At 46.0% G+C, this 19,209-nt stretch overlaps 1 protein-coding gene across 1 annotated transcript in view; it reads left to right on the top strand.

Moving 5' to 3' along the window:
• Positions 1-635: 635 nt before the first annotated feature.
• Positions 636-19,209, top strand: part of LOC116968297 (androgen-dependent TFPI-regulating protein-like) — a 96,474-nt gene continuing 77,900 nt past the window's right edge. Inside the window, exon 1 of the mRNA XM_033015019.1 lies at positions 636-766. The gene's annotated coding sequence lies outside the window, so the exon portion shown is untranslated. The remainder of the gene's footprint in view (positions 767-19,209) is intronic.

Consider the following 19,209-nt stretch of genomic DNA (forward strand, 5'->3'; position numbering starts at 1 on the left):
CAGCATTATTGTCCACCTTCGATTTTCCAGCATCTGCAGTTCCTTCTTAAATTGCCCAACGCATCACCGGTTCCTCGCTCCCCTCCATTGAGTCTGTCCAAAGCAAGCGTTGTCTGCGGAGGGCGCTCAGCATCGCCAAGGACTGCTCTCACCCCAACCACGGACTGTTTACCCTCCTACCATCCGGGAGGCGCTACAGGTCTCTCCGTTGCCGAACCAGCAGGTCCAGGAACAGCTTCTTCCCGGCGGCTGTCACTCTACTCAACAACGTACCTCGGTGACTGCCAATCACCCCCCCCCCCCCCCGGATTATTATTATTTATTCAAATCATTTGCTATGTCGCTCTTCCAGGGAGATGCTAAATGCATTTCGTTGTCTCTGTACTGTACACTGACAATGACAATTAAAATTGAATCTGAATCTTAAACAGAACAGAACCAGTATTTATATTTTAGCAAAATATAAAAAAGACACAACACAACAGTAAATTAGTCCCTGGTGAGATTAGAATTTACAGTCCTAATGGCCTATGGGAAGAAACTCCGTCTCATCCAGAGGAGGTTTACGAGAAATGATTCCAGGAATGAGTGGGTTAACATATGCTGAGCATTTGACGGCACTGGGCCCTGCACTCGCTGGAGTCTAGAAAGATGAGGGGGAATCTCGTTGAAACACACCGAATAGTGAAAGGCCTGGATGCAGTCAATGGATGTCGAGAGGATGGTTGAATTTATCGTCTACCACCAGAGAAGATAGTTGAACCAGGTACTATAACAACAACATTTAACAGACCGATAATAAGACATAGTAGCAGAATCTATTCCTTAGAGGGCAGGAGGATGAGCAGTGATCTTACAGAGAGGTGTGTAAAATCATGAGAGGAAAAGATCAGGTAAATGCACAGAATAGGGGAATAAAAATCCAGAGGACAGGTTTAAGGTAAGGGGAGGAAAGATTTAATACGAACCTGAGGGGTGACTTTGTCATTCAAAGGGCGGTAGGTGTATGGAACAGCCGGAGGAGGTAATGTGTAAGAAAGAACTGCAGATGCTGGTAAAATCAAAGGTAGACACAAAAAGCTGGAGTAACTCTGAGGCAGAATCTATGGAGAGAAGGAATGGGTGACGTTTCGGGTCAAAACGTCACCCATTCCTTCTCTTCATAGATGCTGCCTCACCTGCTGAGTTACTCCAGCATTTTGTGTATACCTGCCAGAGGAGGTAGTTGAGGCAGGGACTATCGCAACGTTTAAGAAACATTTGGACAGGTATATCAGAGCTGCCGCATTGAGCGTGTGAATCACGCATTTGGCCCAATTCTCGCGCTCTCACCCTGATTACAAATTTCTCACGCTCTGGGGGGCAGTTAGGACTGAGATGAGAACAAACTTTCTTCACCTAGAGTTGTGAATCTGTGGAATTCTCTGCCACAGAAGGCAGTGGAGGCCAATTCACTGGATGTTTTCAAGAGAGTTACATTTTACTCTTGGGGCTAACGAAATCAAAGGATATGGGGAAAAAACTGGAAAGGGGTACTGATTTTAGATGAACAGCCATGATCATATGGAATGGCAGTGCTGGCTCGAAGGCCCGAATGGCCTATTCCTGCACCTATTTTCTATGTTTCTATGCTTGAGTATATGGCAATAAAACTCCACCACTTGATTTTGAAGCATTCATGCATGGTGGAGGTATAATGTAGTCATAGAGCGATACAGTGTGAAAACAGGTCCTTCGTCTCAACTTGCCCACAATCGCCAACGTGTCCCAGCTACACTACCTGCTTTTGGTCCATATCCCTCCAAACTTGTCCTATCCTTGTATCAGTCTACCTGTTTCTTAAATGTTGGGATAGTCCCTGCCTCATCTACCTATTCTGGCAGCTTGTTCCATACACCCACCACCCTTTGTGTGGAAAAAGTTACCTCTTAAAAATACTTCTAACAAAAAACATTAAAATTATACTTCTACAATGCACTAATACATGATTTTAATACATCAAATTTCAAATAGTCCCCCCTCCCACACCCTTTCCCCGCTCCACCCTTGCGGGGTAACCCCAAGGCCAATGATCAGTGATCGTTCAGCCCCCCCACTTTCAAAAAAGCTCCACGGCCCCTGGTTCAGACGGAGAGCACTGCCAGATGTGAGCGGGGATCTAAGGCCAGTTGTCCGTGATGTCTGGATCCCAATCCTCAGCGCTTTGTGTTTCGGAGTTGGCAAATGTTATTGGTTTGTAATTAGCCTGATTTGTAATTGGTTGACAAAACCTTAATTTATTAATCCGGAATATCCAGGGGGATGGGATAAGTGTAATATTAAAATGACATGCAAGGTGTCAGGCTGTCTGTCACAACATACAGCCCCGATAACCCATTATTTCCTTCAGTTAAATATTGGGAATGTAGCACTATTGTCATTTGCCACTCATCTCATTTGCCACGCACCTATTTTCTATGTTTCTATCTATTATGTTTGTTTACCTCACTGACTATTTTTAAACCCTCCCCCCAAATTCTTTTGACAGGTTGAATAAAAATGTCCCTAATATCATTGATATTATCTGATATTATCTGAAGAAGGGTTTCGGCCCGAAACGTTGCCTATTTCCTTCGCTCCATAGATGCTGCTGCACCCGCTGAGTTTCTCCAGCTTTTTTGTGTACCTTCCCTAATATCATTGTTTTATTAATTGAACATGTAGATGAATATCATCAAGGAGTGTAATTAGATGGAAACTGATTCAGATGTGATGTTTAAGAGCTTGGTCAAAGAAGCAGCATATTTTAAAGGAGTGACAGAGATACTTTGAGGGGAATGTGTGAGGAGGTTATTATTTGTCTTTAGTTTTAGCTTGAACCTGGACATCTGAAGATTCAAAGATTAATATAGTAATTGTGCTGATACTGACTCCAAACAACCACGTAATGAATATTATCCATTCCGGAGGTTTTATTTTTCTGATGCCATTTAAACTTCACTTGGATTTCAATCACTTCAATGTAAAAGTAATTGGGAATGAGGAGCACTGGAACAAAAAATTGCCCTCAGTACATATTAACTGCAATATAATAATGTATGCATGTTGATAAGTGCAATCAAAACAAAGATCTTTTTATCATTGTTGTGTTATGAATACCACAGAAAATATTATGTACTCTCAAGATCACATTAAATAGAATATTATTGCTTAAATATATAGTTATTGGACTTTGCATTTCGGAAAAGTCCCAGCTGAGGGGAAGACAGCAAAATACTGAAAATATTGGGGGTGAAAATGATTTCAGGACAGTTTGTTTGGAAAATGAAGGAAATGGTAACAGAATACTTATACAGCTGAGTGAGTATAATTTTATGGATGAGAAATTGATGACTTCTTTGTCAAAGTAACTAGCATGTTAGATAACAAGGAAGCCAATGGATGTAGCAAATTTTGTGGAACAAAATTTGGTCCGTGAAGTGCCCAATAAAAGATTACCGTATTAGATAAGCACCTCTGGACTTGAACGTAATAGGTTAAGTCCAGGGGGTCGGGGGATGGGGATTTATGTGTGGGCCAGATATATTGTCAGTGCAGAAGGGCTAGGAGCAAGGCCAAGTGTGCATCCAGAGTCAAGGTCTGGAATAGTACTAGGTGTGCAGTCAAAGCTGGGACAATGGGAGTGTTCAGCACTGGGAATCTAAGCAGGTAAGCAGCAATGATCAGGGTAGAATAGGGGGCCAGGTGTAAGGCTGAACTCAGGGTCAAGAATGAGAGGTATGCAACTGGAGTCAGGGTCAGTAGTATCAGATGTGCAGTGAGACCCAGGTTGGTCAACATAGGCCAAGTGTTTGATTATAATCTGATTTCCATACATGAATACACTAAGATATTTCATGTGCCGCACCTGTTGATCAGAGCATGGCTCTACTGTGGAATGTAATTAGGAATTTAATTTAGCCTCATATCCAATTTAAACCATAAATATTGCATTCAAGTGTAAGTTAAAAGACTCGCTACAGTATGCACCAGATTGCACAATTTCAAGCTGAAAAATGCAAAAGCTCCGTACCAATAGGAGAGGGGTATACCCCGTCCTACACCCTCTCCCCACCCCACTTCCTCGGTCGCTACGCTCCCTCGGCTTGGTCTATCACAATTTCTCACTCCCAGCTCTCACCCAATGTTGGCAGCCCTGGGGGGGGGGAGAGGACATTGAGGGGGAGGGGAGGGGACTGAGAAGGAGGGAACATTGAGGAGGGGAGGGGATATTGGGGGGAAGGGAGGCGAGGGGACGGGAATGTTGAGGGGGAGGGGAGGGGACTGAGGGGGAGGGAACATAGGGGGGGGGATATTGGGGAAGGGAGGTGATGGGACGTTGAGGGGGAGGGGACTGAGAAGGAAGAGAGGGTTGGGGAGGGGACTGAGAGGGACGGGACATAGAGGGGGGGGGGGGACTGGACCGGAGGGGGGAAGGGGTTACAAAGGGCAAAATATACCGTACAACTGATGCGCGCGCATAAGGGGGCCTGTAGTTGGATCCCCATTTACAGGTTCCCTCCCCATTTATAGGTGCCCTCCCCTAAACCCCCACATTTACAGGTGCCCTCCTCTAAATCTCATTTATAGGTGCCCTCCTCTAATTCACCATTTGCAGGTGCCCTCCTCTAAATCTCATTTACAGGTGCCCTTCCCTAATTCACCATTTAAAATATGATCAGTATAAATTAGATAATATTATTTTATTGTTCTGAATAATAATAATCTCTGATTAGGAGATTCAATAGACAATAGACAATAGGTGCAGGAGTAGGCCATTTGGCCCTTCGAGCCAGCACCGCCTTCTCCCCATATCCCCTGACTCCGCTATTTTTAAGAGCTCTATCTACCTTGAAAGCATCAAGAGAACCTGTCTCCACCTCCGGCAGAGAATTCCACAGCCTCACCACTCTCTGTGAGAAAAAGTGTTTCCTCGTCTCCGTTCTAAATGGCTTACTCCTTATTCTTAAACTGTGTCACCTGGCTCTGGACTCCCCCAACATTGGGAACATGTTTCCTGTCTCTAGCGTGCCCAGCCCTTAACAATTTTATATGTTTCAATGAGATATCCTCTCATCCTTCTAAACTCCAGAGTATACAAGCCCAGCCGCTCCATTCTCTCAGCATATGACAGTCCCGCCATCCCGGGAATTAACCTTGTAAATCTACGCTGCACTCCCTCAATAGCAAGAATGTCCTTCCTCAAATTAGGGGACCAAAACTGCACACAATACTCCAGGCGCAGTCTCACTGGGGCTCTGTACAACTGCAGAAGGGCCTCTTTGCTCCTATATTCGATTCCTCTTTTTATAAATGCCTTCCTGTTTTTGCTACCAAAGTGGATAACCTCACATTTATCTGCATTAAACTTCATCTGCCATGCATCTGCCCACTCAATCAACCTATCCAAGTCACCCTGCATTCTCATAGCATCCTCCTCACAGTTCACACTGCCACCCAGCTTTGTGTCATCTGCAAATTTGCTAATGTTACTTTGAATCCCTTCAACCGACTCATTGATGTATATTGTAAATAGCTGCGGTCCCAGCACCGAGCCTTGCGGTAGCCGCTAGTCCCCTTTATTCAACTGCAACACTGACACCTCCGATCTACTCTTCTCCCTCTCCAATTGTAGATTAAACCTGACTATATTATGGTCACTGCCTCCTAATGGCTCATTAACCTCGAGGTCCTTTATCAAATCCGGTTCATTACATAACACTAAATTCAGAATTGCCTTCTCCCTGGTCGGCTCCAATACAAGCTGATCAAAGAATCCATCATGAAGGCACTCTACAAAGTCCATTTCTTGGGGTCCAGTACCAACCTGATTTTCCCAGTCTACTTGTATGTTGAAATCTCCCATAACAACCACAGCATTACTTTTACTACATGCCAATTTTAACTCCTGATTCAACTTGCGCCCTATGTCCAGGCTACTGTTTGGGGGCCTGTAGATTAGTCCCATTAGGGTCTTTTTACCCTTACAATTCCTTAGTTCTATCCATACTGACTCCACATCTCCTGTTTCAATGTCACCCCTTGCAAGGGACTGAATTTCATTCCTCACCAACAGGGCAACCCCACCCCCTCTGCCCACCTGTCTGTCTTTTCGATAGGAGGTATACCCTTGAATATTCAGTTCCCAGCCCTGGCCCTCTTGCAGCCATGTGTCACTAATTCACATAACATCATACTTGCCAGTTTCTAACTGAGCTTCAAGCTCGTCCACTTTATTCCTTATACTTCGCGCATTCATATAAAGCACTTTGACCTCCGTATTCACTTCCCCCCTCGCAATTGGCCCTTACTCTGTTGTCCATTCTCTCCTTTTTTCACTTAAATTGTTATTGATTTTTAAGAGATATATACAAGACAGTGCAACACCATCACCATAAATAAAACAAAGTAAGAAAAACAGCAATCAAAATAAAAAAAATAAGTAGATAGGGGGAAAAAAAGTAAATTAAAAAAAAATTTGGACCGTGTGGTTCACTTACCAAATTAAAAAAAAGAAAAAACATTACATTGATTAGTTATCTGGAGATAATTCAATATTCATACAAACATACCATCTAGTTCTATATAACACAATCTTCCCATATCTAGCTTGGCATTTATCTAATTGGTGTCATGGCTCAAACAAACGGTCCATTTTTCCCAGATCTTCTCAAATGAATTCTCCTTGACTCTCAAGGAATATGTCAATTTCTCCATATTAAAGATGTCTCGCACAATTTCTACGGAGTCGTTCCTCGACAAAACGGAGTAGTTCCTCGACAAGTCCCACAGTAAGATTGTTACACCTAAGGTACTGGAAGAGAGAAGGTGGGAGACAGTGAGAAAGGGAGGGAAGCATGGAATGCAAACGTCCCCGGGTGTTGTACCTCTTGTGAACTGGTTCACCTACTTAGAAGCTGTCGGGACAGAAGACGTTGTTGCACTGAGCGGCGGACTGGCTTGCGATGCGAATAGGGCTGTTGAGCCAAAACCAAAACGGGCAAAGTCAGGCAACGCCATTGTAGTGGGAGACTCCATTGTGAGAGGTACGGACAGGGGTTTCTGCGGCAACAGACGGCATTCGAGGATGGTGTGCTGCCTTCCTGGTGCCAGGATCCAGGATGTCACGGACAGAGTGCAGAAAATCCTCAAGGGCGAAGGTGAACAGCCGGACGTGGTAGTGCATGTCGGCACAAACAATGTCGGAAAGAAGGGGATGAATATTCTGCAGCGTGACTTTAGAGAGCTCGGAAAAATGCTGAAAAGCAGGACCTCCAGGGTTGTTATCTCTGGTTTGCTTCCAGTTCCTCATGCTGGCGAGAGCAGGAACAGGGAGATACGGGACCTGAATGTGTGGCTGAGGAACTGGTGCACGGGGCAGGGATTTAGATTCTTAGATCACTGGGATCGGTTTTGGAGTAAGGGGGAACTGTACAAAAGGGACGGATTGCAACTTAACAGGTGGGGGACCAGCATTCTGGCAGGCAGGTTTGCCACTGCTACACGGGTGGTTTTAAACTGAATAAAGGGGGTGGGGTGTCGAATGGGATAGTTGAGGATGGAGTTAAAGGGAAAGGGTTTCTTAAATGTGTGAGCGTAGAGACAGAGGGGTGTAAAATTAGGGTAGAAGCAATAGGTAGCAAGGTGAAAAGTGAAAAGTGGCAGGCAGACAAATCCAAGGCAAAAATCAACAAATGCCACTTTTCAACATAATTGTATAAGGGGTAAGAGTGTTGTAAAAACAAGCCTGAAGGCTTTGTGTCTCAATGTAAGGAGCATTCGTAATAAGGTGGATGAGTTGAATGTGCAGATAGCTATTAATGACTATGATATAGTTGGGATCTTGGAGACATGGCTCCAGGGTGACCAAGGCTGGGAGCTGAACATCCAGGGATATTCAATATTCAGGAGGGATAGACAGAAAGTGAAAGGAGGTGGGGTAGCGTTGCTGGTTAGAGAGCAGATTAACGCAATAGAAAGGAAGGACATTAGCTTGGAGGATGTGGAATTGATATGGGTAGAGCTGCGAAACACTAAGGGGCAGAAAATGCTAGTGGGAGTTTTGTACAGGCCACCTAACAGCAGTAGTGGAGTTGGGGATGGCATCAAACAGGAAATTAGAAATGTGTGCAACAAAGGTAAAACAGTTATAATGGGTGACTTCAATCTACATATAGATTGGGTGAATCAAATTGGTAGGGGTGCTGAGGAAGAGGATTTCTTGGAATGTATGCGGGATAGTTTTCTAAACCAACATGTAGAGGAACCAACGAGAGAGCAGGCTATTTTAGACTGGGTATTGAGTAATGAGGAAGGGTTAGTTAGCAGTCTTGTTGTACGTGCCCCCTTGGGCAAGAGTGACCATAATATTGTTGAGTTCTTCATTAGGATAGAGAGTGACATTGTTAATTCAGAAACAAAGGTCCTGAACTTAAAGAAAGGTAACTTTGAGGGTATGAGACGTGAATTGGCCAAGATAGACTGGCAATTGATTCTTAATGGGTTGACGGTGGATATGCAATGGAAGGCATTTAAAGACTGCATGGATGAACTACAAAAATTGTTCATCCCAGTTTGTCAAAAAAATAAATCAGGGAAGGTAGTGCAACCGTGGATAACAAGGGAAATCAGGGATAGTATCAAAACAAAAGATGAAGCGTACAAATTAGCCAGAACAAGCAGCCTACCAGAGGGCTGGGAGAAATTCAGAGTCCAGCAGAGGAGGACAAAGGGCTTAATTAGGAAAGGGAAAATAGATTATGAAAGAAAACTGGCAGGGAACATAAAAACTGACTGCAAAAACTTTTATAGATATGTGAAGAGAAAAAGATTAGTTAAAACAAATGTAGGTCCCTTGCAGTCAGAAACAGGTGAATTGATAATGGGGAACAAGGACATGGCAGACCAATTGAATAACTACTTTGGTTCTGTCTTCACTAAGGAAGACATAAATAATCTGCTGGAAATTGCAGGGGACCGGGAGTCAAATGAGATGGAGGAATTGAGTGAAATCCAGGTTAACCGGGAAGTGGTGTTAGGTAAATTGAATGGATTAAAGGCTGATAAATCCCCAGGGCCAGATAGGCTGCATCCCAGAGTACTTGAGGAAGTAGCCCCAGAAATAGTGGATGCATTAGTGATAATTTTTCCAAACTCTTTAGATTCTGGAGTAGTTCCTGAGGATTGGAGGGTAGCTAATGTAACCCCACTTTTTAAAAAGGGAGGGAGAGAGAAAACGGGGAATTACAGACCAGTTAGTCTAACGTCAGTAGTGGGGAAACTGCTAGAATCAGTTATTAAAGATGGGATAGCAGCACATTTAGAAAGTGGTGAAATCATTGGACAAAGTCAGCATGGATTTATGAAAGATGTGTTATATCTGGACTTTCAGAAGGCTTTCGACAAGGTCCCACATAAGAGATTAGTATACAAACTTAAAGCACACGGTATTGGAGGTTCAGTATTGATGTGGATAGAGAACTGGCTGGCAGACAGGAAGCAAAGAGTAGGAGTAAACGGGTCCTTTTCACAATGGCAGGCAGTGACCAGGGCCGGCGTTAAGCCGATTTGACCGATTGCTCCCAATTGGGCCCCGCGCCTAAGCGAGGCCCCGCACTAATGTTCAGTATTTCGTACGGAAATACGAATTCTCTTTGTTAAATAAAGATTTTTTTTAATTCGCCATCCGGATTTTTTTAAAACGAACATGTATAACAACCGCTGCACGGCCATCATGCACAAACGATTTGTTAACTAGTTCTGTTAGCACTTCTTAACGGTAAGTACTTAACACCTTGTTATGCAATGTCATGAATCTGCATCTATCCGCATTCCTCAGTAAATGTTATAGTGTTTTGAACAAGTATTAATGACGCCGTGTTCCTTTGAATAAAATTCACGCGGCGTCATTAATACTTGTTTAAAACACAATTACATTTACTGAGGAATGTAGATCGATGACACGTTGAGAATTTCATTTAACTCACCATCATGAGTGAGGGCCCCGGACCGCGAGAAGGGGCTTCTTTCTGGTGTGCAGGTTTGTCATTCACCTACCGACCCACGTTGTGTCCAAAGATCTTATAGCGGATCTTTGGTTGTGTCTCTGTCTTTTGCTCACTCCCTCCCTCCCTCCCTCCCTCCCTCCCTCTTTCTCTCGCGCTCTCTCTCCCGCTCCACATATTGTCTCTCTCTAGCTCTCCCACTCCCTCTCTATCACCCTGTCCCCTCAGCATTCCCGGAATCATTGACGTTTTGCAGTAGACAAAAATGCTGGAGAAACCCTGCGGGTGAGGCAGCCGCCTGGCCCGCTGAGTTCCTCCAGCACTCTGTGTTTTTTGTTTGGCTCTAAAATTGAAGGTGGCTCAGCGGGACGGGCAGCGGCTCTGGGGAGAGGGTTGTGTTTCTGGTCGAGACCCTTCTTCAGACAATCACAAGTACTCTCATCGACGCGAGTTCAGTTCGGTCTGAAGAAGGGTCTTCTCTCCAGAGTCGCTGCGCTGCCTGTCCTGCTGAGTTACTCCAGCTTTATGTCTATCTTCAATTTCAGAGAATTACAATTTCTCACGGGGGGCTTATAACGTCTCTAAACCCCTCTGGGACCCTCTGAACACGTCTAAACCCCATCTAGACCCCCTATTCCCCTCTAAACAATTGTAAACACACCTGAACCCATCTGAAGCCCTCTAAACATCTCTAAACCGTTTAAACCCCTCTAAACTAGGAGGCTGCAAGGTGACTTGGATAGGCTGGGTGAGTGGGCAAATGCATGGGAGATGCAGTATAATGTGGATAAATGTGAGGTTATCCACTTTGGTGGCAAAAACAGGAAAGTAGACTATTATCTGAATTGTGGCCGATTAGGAAAAGGGGAGATGCAACGAGATGCAACGAAAAATGCTCACGGCAGACCAAACGTGTTAAACAGAAATTGGTCAGATATTGAGCTTTACACAGTGAGAAATCATGTGAAATAATCACTGAATTTAATTTTAAATGAATGTACCTGCATGTTATACTGTTTAGTTTGGAGATACCACCAGATAGTCTGGTTGATACAACCAGATCAGTTTGGAGATACAACCAGATTAGTTTGGAGATACAACCAGATTAGTTTGGAGATACAACCAGATTAGTTTGGAGATACAACCAGATAGTCCACTGAGTTCGCACCGGCCAGCGATTTTTGTTACAGATTTGACTAATTTATTTGGCGGCCAATCAAACGCTGTCTCTAAGGGGGTTGCATCCAATCACCAACCAGCTTGCCTTAAAATTCCCGAAACTACACGAAATATAAACATACATAAATTTTTACTTTTCTAGAGTAGGGGCCCCGCCATCAGTTTTCTAATTGGGCCCCGCAATTCCTAGCACCGGCCCTGGCAGTGACTAGTGGGGTACCGCAAGGCTCAGTGCTGGGACCCCAGCTATTTACAATATATATTAATGATTTGGACGAGGGAATTGAATGCAACATCTCCAAGTTTGCAGATGACACGAAGCTGGGGGGCAGTGTTAGCTGTGTGGAGGATGCTAGGAGGCTGCAAGGTGACTTGGATAGGCTGGGTGAGTGGGCAAATGCATGGCAGATGCCATATAATGTCGATAAATGTGAGGTTATCCACTTTGGTGGCAAAAACAGGAAAGTAGACTATTATCTGAATGGTGGCCGATTAGGAAAGAGGGAGATGCAACGAGACCTGGGTATCATGGTACATCAGTCATTAAAAGTAGGCATGCAGGTGAAGCAGGCAGTGAAGAAGGCGAATGGTATGTTAGCATTCATAGCAAAAGGATTTTAGTATAGGAGCAGGGAGGTTCTACTGCAGTTGTACAGGGTCTTGGTGAGACCACACCTGGAGTATTGCGTACAGTTTTGGTCTCCTAATCTGAGGAAAGACATTCTTGCCATAGAGGGAGTACAGAGAAGGTTCACCAGACTGATTCCTGGGATGTCAGGACTTTCATATGAAGAAAGACTGGATAGACTCGGTTTGTACTCGCTAGAATTTAGAAAATTGAGGGGGGATCTTATTGAAACTTACAAAATTCTTAAGCGGTTGGACAGGCTAGATGCAGGAAGATTGTTCCCGATGTTGGGGAAGTCCAGAACAAGGGGTCACAGTTAAGGATAAGGGGGAAATCTTTTAGGACTGAGATGAGGAAAACATTTTTCACACAGAGAGTGGTGAATCTCTGGAATTCTCTGCCACAGAAGGTAGTTGAGGCCAGTTCATTGGCTATATTTAAGAGGGAGTTAGATGTGGCCCTTGTGGCTAAAGGGATCAGGGGGTATGGAGAGAAGGCAGGTACAGGATACTGAGTTGGATGATCAGCCATGATCATATTGAATGGCGGTGCAGGCTCGAAGGGCCGAATGGCCTACTCCTGCGCCTATTTTCTATGTTTCTATGTTTCTAACCACTGTTCCTGTTTTGGACTTTTTTCATTAAGCCACAGCCTGGTAATGGTCTTCTTACTTGCTGCAAGCAAAACTTTAATCAAATATGTATCTTCTATTTTTACAATATCTTTAATACGCCCCAGATACATCACAGGGCAGGTATTTGGGATTTGATCACCCAAGATATTTTTTATAGCTGCATTAACATTTTCCCAGTATGGCCTTATCTTTACACAGTTCCAGAAAATATGCGAGTGGTCTGCCTCCGTACTCCCGCACAGCCTCCAACAATGTTGTTGGACAGCAAGTTGTGTGCTTTTTATTTTGGGTGTTATAAAAAGCGAGATAGATTCTTCCAGCAAAATTCTCTCCATACTAGTGAGCTTGTGGATGAACATTGTGTTTCACACATTTGATACCATTCTTCTTCTGTTATTTGAATCTTTAATTCTGCTTCCCATTTTGTTTTTATGTAGAGCGTTGATTCTCCCACGCTTCCCACCAGAGCTTGGTAGAAAGCAGAGATGACCCGAGACCCCTTCTGTTTGTATGCATCCACAATCACTTTGATCACATTATTTGAAGTTTCATCTAGTTCTGGCCTTATCTCTTTTGTAAAGTAGTCTCTTAATTGCAAGTATCTAAAAAAATCTTTGTTTTCGAGACCATACTTTGACTTTAAATCTTGGAAGCTCATAAACTCGCCATTTTCTGAAACTGTATACATTGCCATTATGCCTTTTTGTGCCCAATCTTTGAATTTTGAATCATACACACCTGGCTTAAACTGAGTCATATGCGAACCACTTCAATGCGTGAACCCCTCTTTTTAATTTGTATTTTTCCACTATAACATTCCATATTTCTAACGTAAATGCTACTATTGGATCCATAGCATGTCTCAAAGCCCCTCTCAGATATTTGTCTCTCACCAAAATCTGGGTCTGGTAACCCTGTATCGCCCTTTCCATTTCTTTCCATCGAGATTCATAATCAGGTCTACACCAACAAGCCAGAGGTCTGAGTTGAGCTGCATAAAAGTATTTCCTCAGATTTGGTAAAGCCATTCCACCCTTGCTTTTCGGCAGTTGAAGTGTTGTTAGTTTTATTCTTGGTTTTTGCTATTCCAAATGAACCTAGAGATCATTTGATCCCAGGCTATGAATTTATCTCAGGGGACATTAATTGGGAGAGATTGGAATAAATATAGTAGTTTAGGTAGGATATTCATTTTTACCGTTTGTATTCTGGCACTGAAGTCTAGAGGAAGGGTCGACCACCTTTCAACATCCTTCAATTTTGTTATAATTAGTTTCAAACAAGTTGGAAAGTGTTTTGGTTATAGTTACACCAAGATACTGCATCGTTTTAGAATTCAATTCCAGATTATATGCATCTCTGATTTGTTGGGATGGAGAATAATTGAATGAAATAATTTGTGTTTTTGTTATATTCAGTTTATACCCTGAGTAGTATCCATATGTTTCAAATAGGTTCATTGGATTTGGGAGACATATATCTGGTCGTTCAAGAAAAATAATGAGATCATCAGCGAAAAGACCAATTATATGTTCTTTCCCCACTATTTTGACCCCCTGCAGGTCTTCTCCCTGCCTTATTGCTTGTGCTAAGGGTTTAATATACAAAACAAAGAGAGTAGGAGAAAGACAGCATTCTGTTGGTTGCTGTTGTCCATTCTCAAGCTTTCCTTCCCATTAATTCGAGAATCTTTTGTAATTTTTCCTGTAGCCACTTCCCCTTCAACTCCATCTATATACTCCCAATTTGTCAATCCCTCCCCCCCACTATTTAAAACCCACACGTGTAGCCCTAGCAAACCTGCCTGCCAGAATGTCGGTCCCCCTCCAGTTAAGGTGTAACCCGTCCCTTTTGTACAGGTCACCCCTACCCCAGAAGAGATCCCAGTGGTCTATAAATCTAAATCCTTGCTCCCTGCACCAGCCCCTCAGCTACACATTCAGACCCCCTATCTCCCTGTTCCTGTCCTCACTAGCACGAGGTACTGGAAGCAATCCAGAGATAACCACCCTAGAAGTCCGGCATTTCAGTCTTCTTCCCAACTCTCTGAAGTCATATTGGAGAACCTCCTTCCTCTCCTTCCCGATGTCATTTGTGCCTACATGCACAACTACTGCCGGCTGTTCACCTACTCTCTCGAGGATGTTCTGAATTCGGCTTGTGACATCCTGAACCCTGGCATCAGGGAGGCAACAGACCATCCTCGCATCTCTTCTGCCGCCACAGAATCTCCTGTCTGCTCCTCGGACAAAGGAGTCACCCACCACAAGGGCTCTGCCCGACGTCGGTCTTGCCGGTCGAGTCCCATCTCTAGGATTTGGGTCGAGCCTTCTTCAGACTGAAAGTCACGGGAGAGATATGGGTGATGATGTAAAGAACAATGAATAAAAGATGCAAAAAAGTAACAATGATAAAGGAAACAGGCCATTGTTGGGTGAGAGCTGGTGCGAGAGAGAGAGAGGGGGAATGCCGGGGCTACCTGAAGTGAGCAATCCCTGCATACTAACACTGTCCTGAAATTCCTACTTGCAGTAGCACTGAGTAAACACAGCACTGTCCATAATATAATAAACAAGAAAAAAATGTTCAGTGTGTGTGTATATGTATACTTCCTAGAGAGATATATATATATATATATATATATATATATATATATATATACGCACACACACACGCTGGACATTTGTTTCTTGTTTATTATATACATATTTATAGGAAGTAACTGCAGAGGCTGGTTTAAACCGGGGGATAGAAAGAGAGGGAATGTCGGGGCTGTCTGAAATTAGTTCAGACGACCAATAAATCCCAACTGACCAAATTTGGGAATTCCCTTGCTCCCATATATCAGGACAAGTTGTGCCGAATAAAACTGGCCGAACGTACCTTACGCCGAAGATGTAGTCAATCCGTCAGCTGAAAAAAAAAACCATAAAGTGCAGGTTCGGTTTAGTTTATTGTCATGTGTACTGAGGTACAGTGAAAAGCTTCTGTTGCGTGCTAACCAGCCAGAGGAAGGACAATACACGATTGCAATCTAGCCATTTACAGTGTTCAAAAGGGAACTGCAGATGCTGGAATATCGAAGGTACACAAAATTGCTGGGGAAACTCAGCGGGTGCAGCAGCATCTATGGAGCGAAGGAAATAGGCGACGTTTCGGGCCGAAACCCTTCTTCAGACTGATGGGGGGTGGGGAAAGAAAGAAGGAAAAAGGGAGGAGGAGGAGGAGCCCGAGGGCGGGCGGATGGGAGGGTGGGAGGAGACAGCTAGAGGGTTAAGGAAGGGGAGGAGACAGCACGGGCTAGCCAAATTGGGAGAATTCAATGTTAATGCCATAAGGACGCAAGGACCCCAGACGGAATATGAGGTGCTGTTCCTCCAATTTCCGCTGTTGCTCACTCTGGCAATGGAGGAGACCCAGGACAGAGAGGTCGGATTGGGAATGGGAGGGGGAGTTGAAGTGCTGAGCCACCGGGAGGTCAGGTAGGTTATTGCGGACTGAGCGGAGGTGTTCGGCGAAACGATCGCCCAACCTACGCTTGGTCTCACCGATGTAAATCAGCTGACATCTAGAGCAGCGGATGCAGTAGATGAGGTTGGAGGAGATACAGGTGAACCTTTGTCGCACCTGGAACGACTGCTTGGGACCTTGAATGGAGTCGAGGGGGGAGGTGAAGGGACAGGTGTTGCATTTCTTGCGGTTGCAACGGAAAGTGCCCGGGGAGGGGGTGGTGCGGGAGGGAAGGGAAGAATTGACGAGGGAGTTGCGGAGGGAGCGGTCTTTGCGGAAGGCAGACATGGGGGGAGATGGGAAGATGTGGCGAGTGGTGGGGTCACGTTGGAGGTGGCGGAAATGGCGGAGGATTATGTGTTGTATTTGCCGGCTGGTGGGGTGAAAGGTGAGGACCAGAGGGACTCTGCCCTTGTTGCGTGTGCGGGGATGGGGAGAGAGAGCAGTGTTACGGGGTATGGATGAGACCCTGGTGTGAGCCTCATCTATGGTGGCGGAGGGGAATCCCCGTTCCCTGAAGAACGAGGACATTTCCGATGCCCTGGTATGAAATGTCTCATCCTGGGAACAGATGCGGCGTAGGCGGAGGAATTGGGAGTAGGGGATGGAGTCTTTACAGGGGGCAGGGTGGGAAGACGTGTAGTCCAGATAGCCATGTGAGTCAGTGGGTTTGTAATGTATGTCGGTCAGGAGTCTGTCCCCTGCGATGGAGATGGTGAGGTCAAGGAATGGTAGGGAAGTGTCGGAAATCGTCCAGGTGTATTGGAGTGCCGGATGGAAGTTGGTGGTGAAGTGGATGAAGTCAGTCAGTTGTGTGTGGGTGCAGGAGGTGGCACCAAAGCAGTCGTCAATGTAGCGGAGGTAGAGGTCGGGGATGGGGCCCTGGTACGTCTCGAACAAGGATTGTTCAACGTACCCGACAAAGAGGCAGGCGTAGCTGGGGCCCATGCGTGTGCCCATAGCTACGCCTTGTGTTTGGAGGAAATGGGAGGAGTCAAATGTAAAGTTATTGAGGGTGAGGACCAACTCCGCTAAGTGGAGGAGAGTGTCAGTGGCTGGGTATAGGTTGCTCCTCTGGTCGAGGAAGAACCGGAGGGCTCTGAGGCCATCCTGGTGGGGGATGGAGGTGTAGAGTGACCGGACATCCATGGTGAAGATGAGGGGGTGAGGGCCCAGAGAGTGGCGGTTGCAACGGAAAGTGCCCGGGGAGGGGGTGGTGCGGGAGGGAAGGGAAGAATTGACGAGCGGTTGCAACTGACGAGCACCAGGCCACCATTTCTAGCACCATCACCGACTTCATCAATTCCCACGCCCTACCTGACCAAGCCTCCAAACTCATCGTTCCCCAGCCCCGCACGGCCCGTTTTTACCTTCTCCCCAAAATCCACAAACCCGGCTCTCCCGGCAGACCCATTGTCTCTGCGTGTTCGTACCCCACCGAACTCATCTCCACATACCTTGACTCCATCCTATCCCCCTTGGTCAAATCCCTCCCCACCTATGTTCTAGACACCTCAGACACTCTCCACCGCCTCCACGCATTCCACTCTCTGGGCCCTCACCCCCTCATCTTCACCATGGATGTCCGGTCACTCTACACCTCCATCCCCCACCAGGATGGCCTCAGAGCCCTCCGGTTCTTCCTCGACCAGAGGAGCAACCTATACCCAGCCACTGACACTCTCCTCCGCTTAGCGGAGTTGGTCCTCACCCTCAATAACTTTACATTTGACTCCTCCCATTTCCTCCAAACACAAGGCGTAGCTATGGGCACACGCATGGGCCCCAGCTACGCCTGCCTCTTTGTCGGGTACGTTGAACAATCCTCTACCTCCGCTACATTGACGACTGCTTTGGTGCCACCTCCTGCACCCACACACAACTGACTGACTTCATCCACTTCACCACCAACTTCCATCCGGCACTCCAATACACCTGGACGATTTCCGACACTTCCCTACCATTCCTTGACCTCACCATCTCCATCGCAGGGGACAGACTCCTGACCGACATACATTACAAACCCACTGACTCACATGGCTATCTGGACTACACGTCTTCCCACCCTGCCCCCTGTAAAGACTCCATCCCCTACTCCCAATTCCTCCGCCTACGCCGCATCTGTTCCCAGGATGAGACATTTCATACCAGGGCATCGGAAATGTCCTCGTTCTTCAGGGAACGGGGATTCCCCTCCGCCACCATAGATGAGGCTCACACCAGGGTCTCATCCATACCCCGTAACACTGCTCTCTCTCCCCATCCCCGCACACGCAACAAGGGCAGAGTCCCTCTGGTCCTCACCTTTCACCCCACCAGCCGGCAAATACAACACATAATCCTCCGCCATTTCCGCCACCTCCAACGTGACCCCCCCACTCGCCACATCTTCCCCTCTCCCCCCATGTCTGCCTTCCGCAAAGACCGCTCCCTCCGCAACTCCCTCGTCAATTCTTCCCTTCCCTCCCGCACCACCCCCTCCCCAGGCACTTTCCGTTGCAACCGCAAGAAATGCAACACCTGTCCCTTCACCTCCCCCCTCGACCCCATTCAAGGTCCCAAGCAGTCGTTCCAGGTGCGACAAAGGTTCACCTGTATCTCCTCCAACCTCATCACTGCATCCGCTGCTCTAGATGTCAGCTGATTTACATCGGTGAGACCAAGCGTAGGTTGGGCGATCGTTTCGCCGAACACCTCCGCTCAGTCCGCAATAACCTACCTGACCTCCCGGTGGCTCAGCACTTCAACTCCCCCTCCCATTCCCAATCCGACCTCTCTGTCCTGGGTCTCCTCCATTGCCAGAGTGAGCAACAGCGGAAATTGGAGGAACAGTACCTCATATTCCGTCTGGGGACCTTGCGTCCTTATGGCATTAACATTGAATTCTCCCAATTTGGCTAGCCCGTGCTGTCTCCTCCCCTTCCTTAACCCTCTAGCTGTCTCCTCCCACCCTCCCATCCGCCCGCCCTCGGGCTCCTCCTCCTCCTCCCTTTTTCCTTCTTTCTTTCCCCACCCCCCATCAGTCTGAAGAAGGGTTTCGGCCCGAAACGTCGCCTATTTCCTTCGCTCCATAGATGCTGCTGCACCCGCTGAGTTTCCCCAGCAATTTTGTGTACCTTAGTACACAATACAGTGTATTGATACGTGTTAAGGGAATAACATTTGGTGCAAGGTAAAGCCAGCAAAGTCCGATCAAAGATAGTCCGAAGGTCACCAATGAGGTAGATAGTAGTTCA

This window comes from Amblyraja radiata, chromosome 2, assembly GCF_010909765.2.
Source record: "Amblyraja radiata isolate CabotCenter1 chromosome 2, sAmbRad1.1.pri, whole genome shotgun sequence".
Lineage (NCBI taxonomy): Eukaryota > Metazoa > Chordata > Chondrichthyes > Rajiformes > Rajidae > Amblyraja > Amblyraja radiata.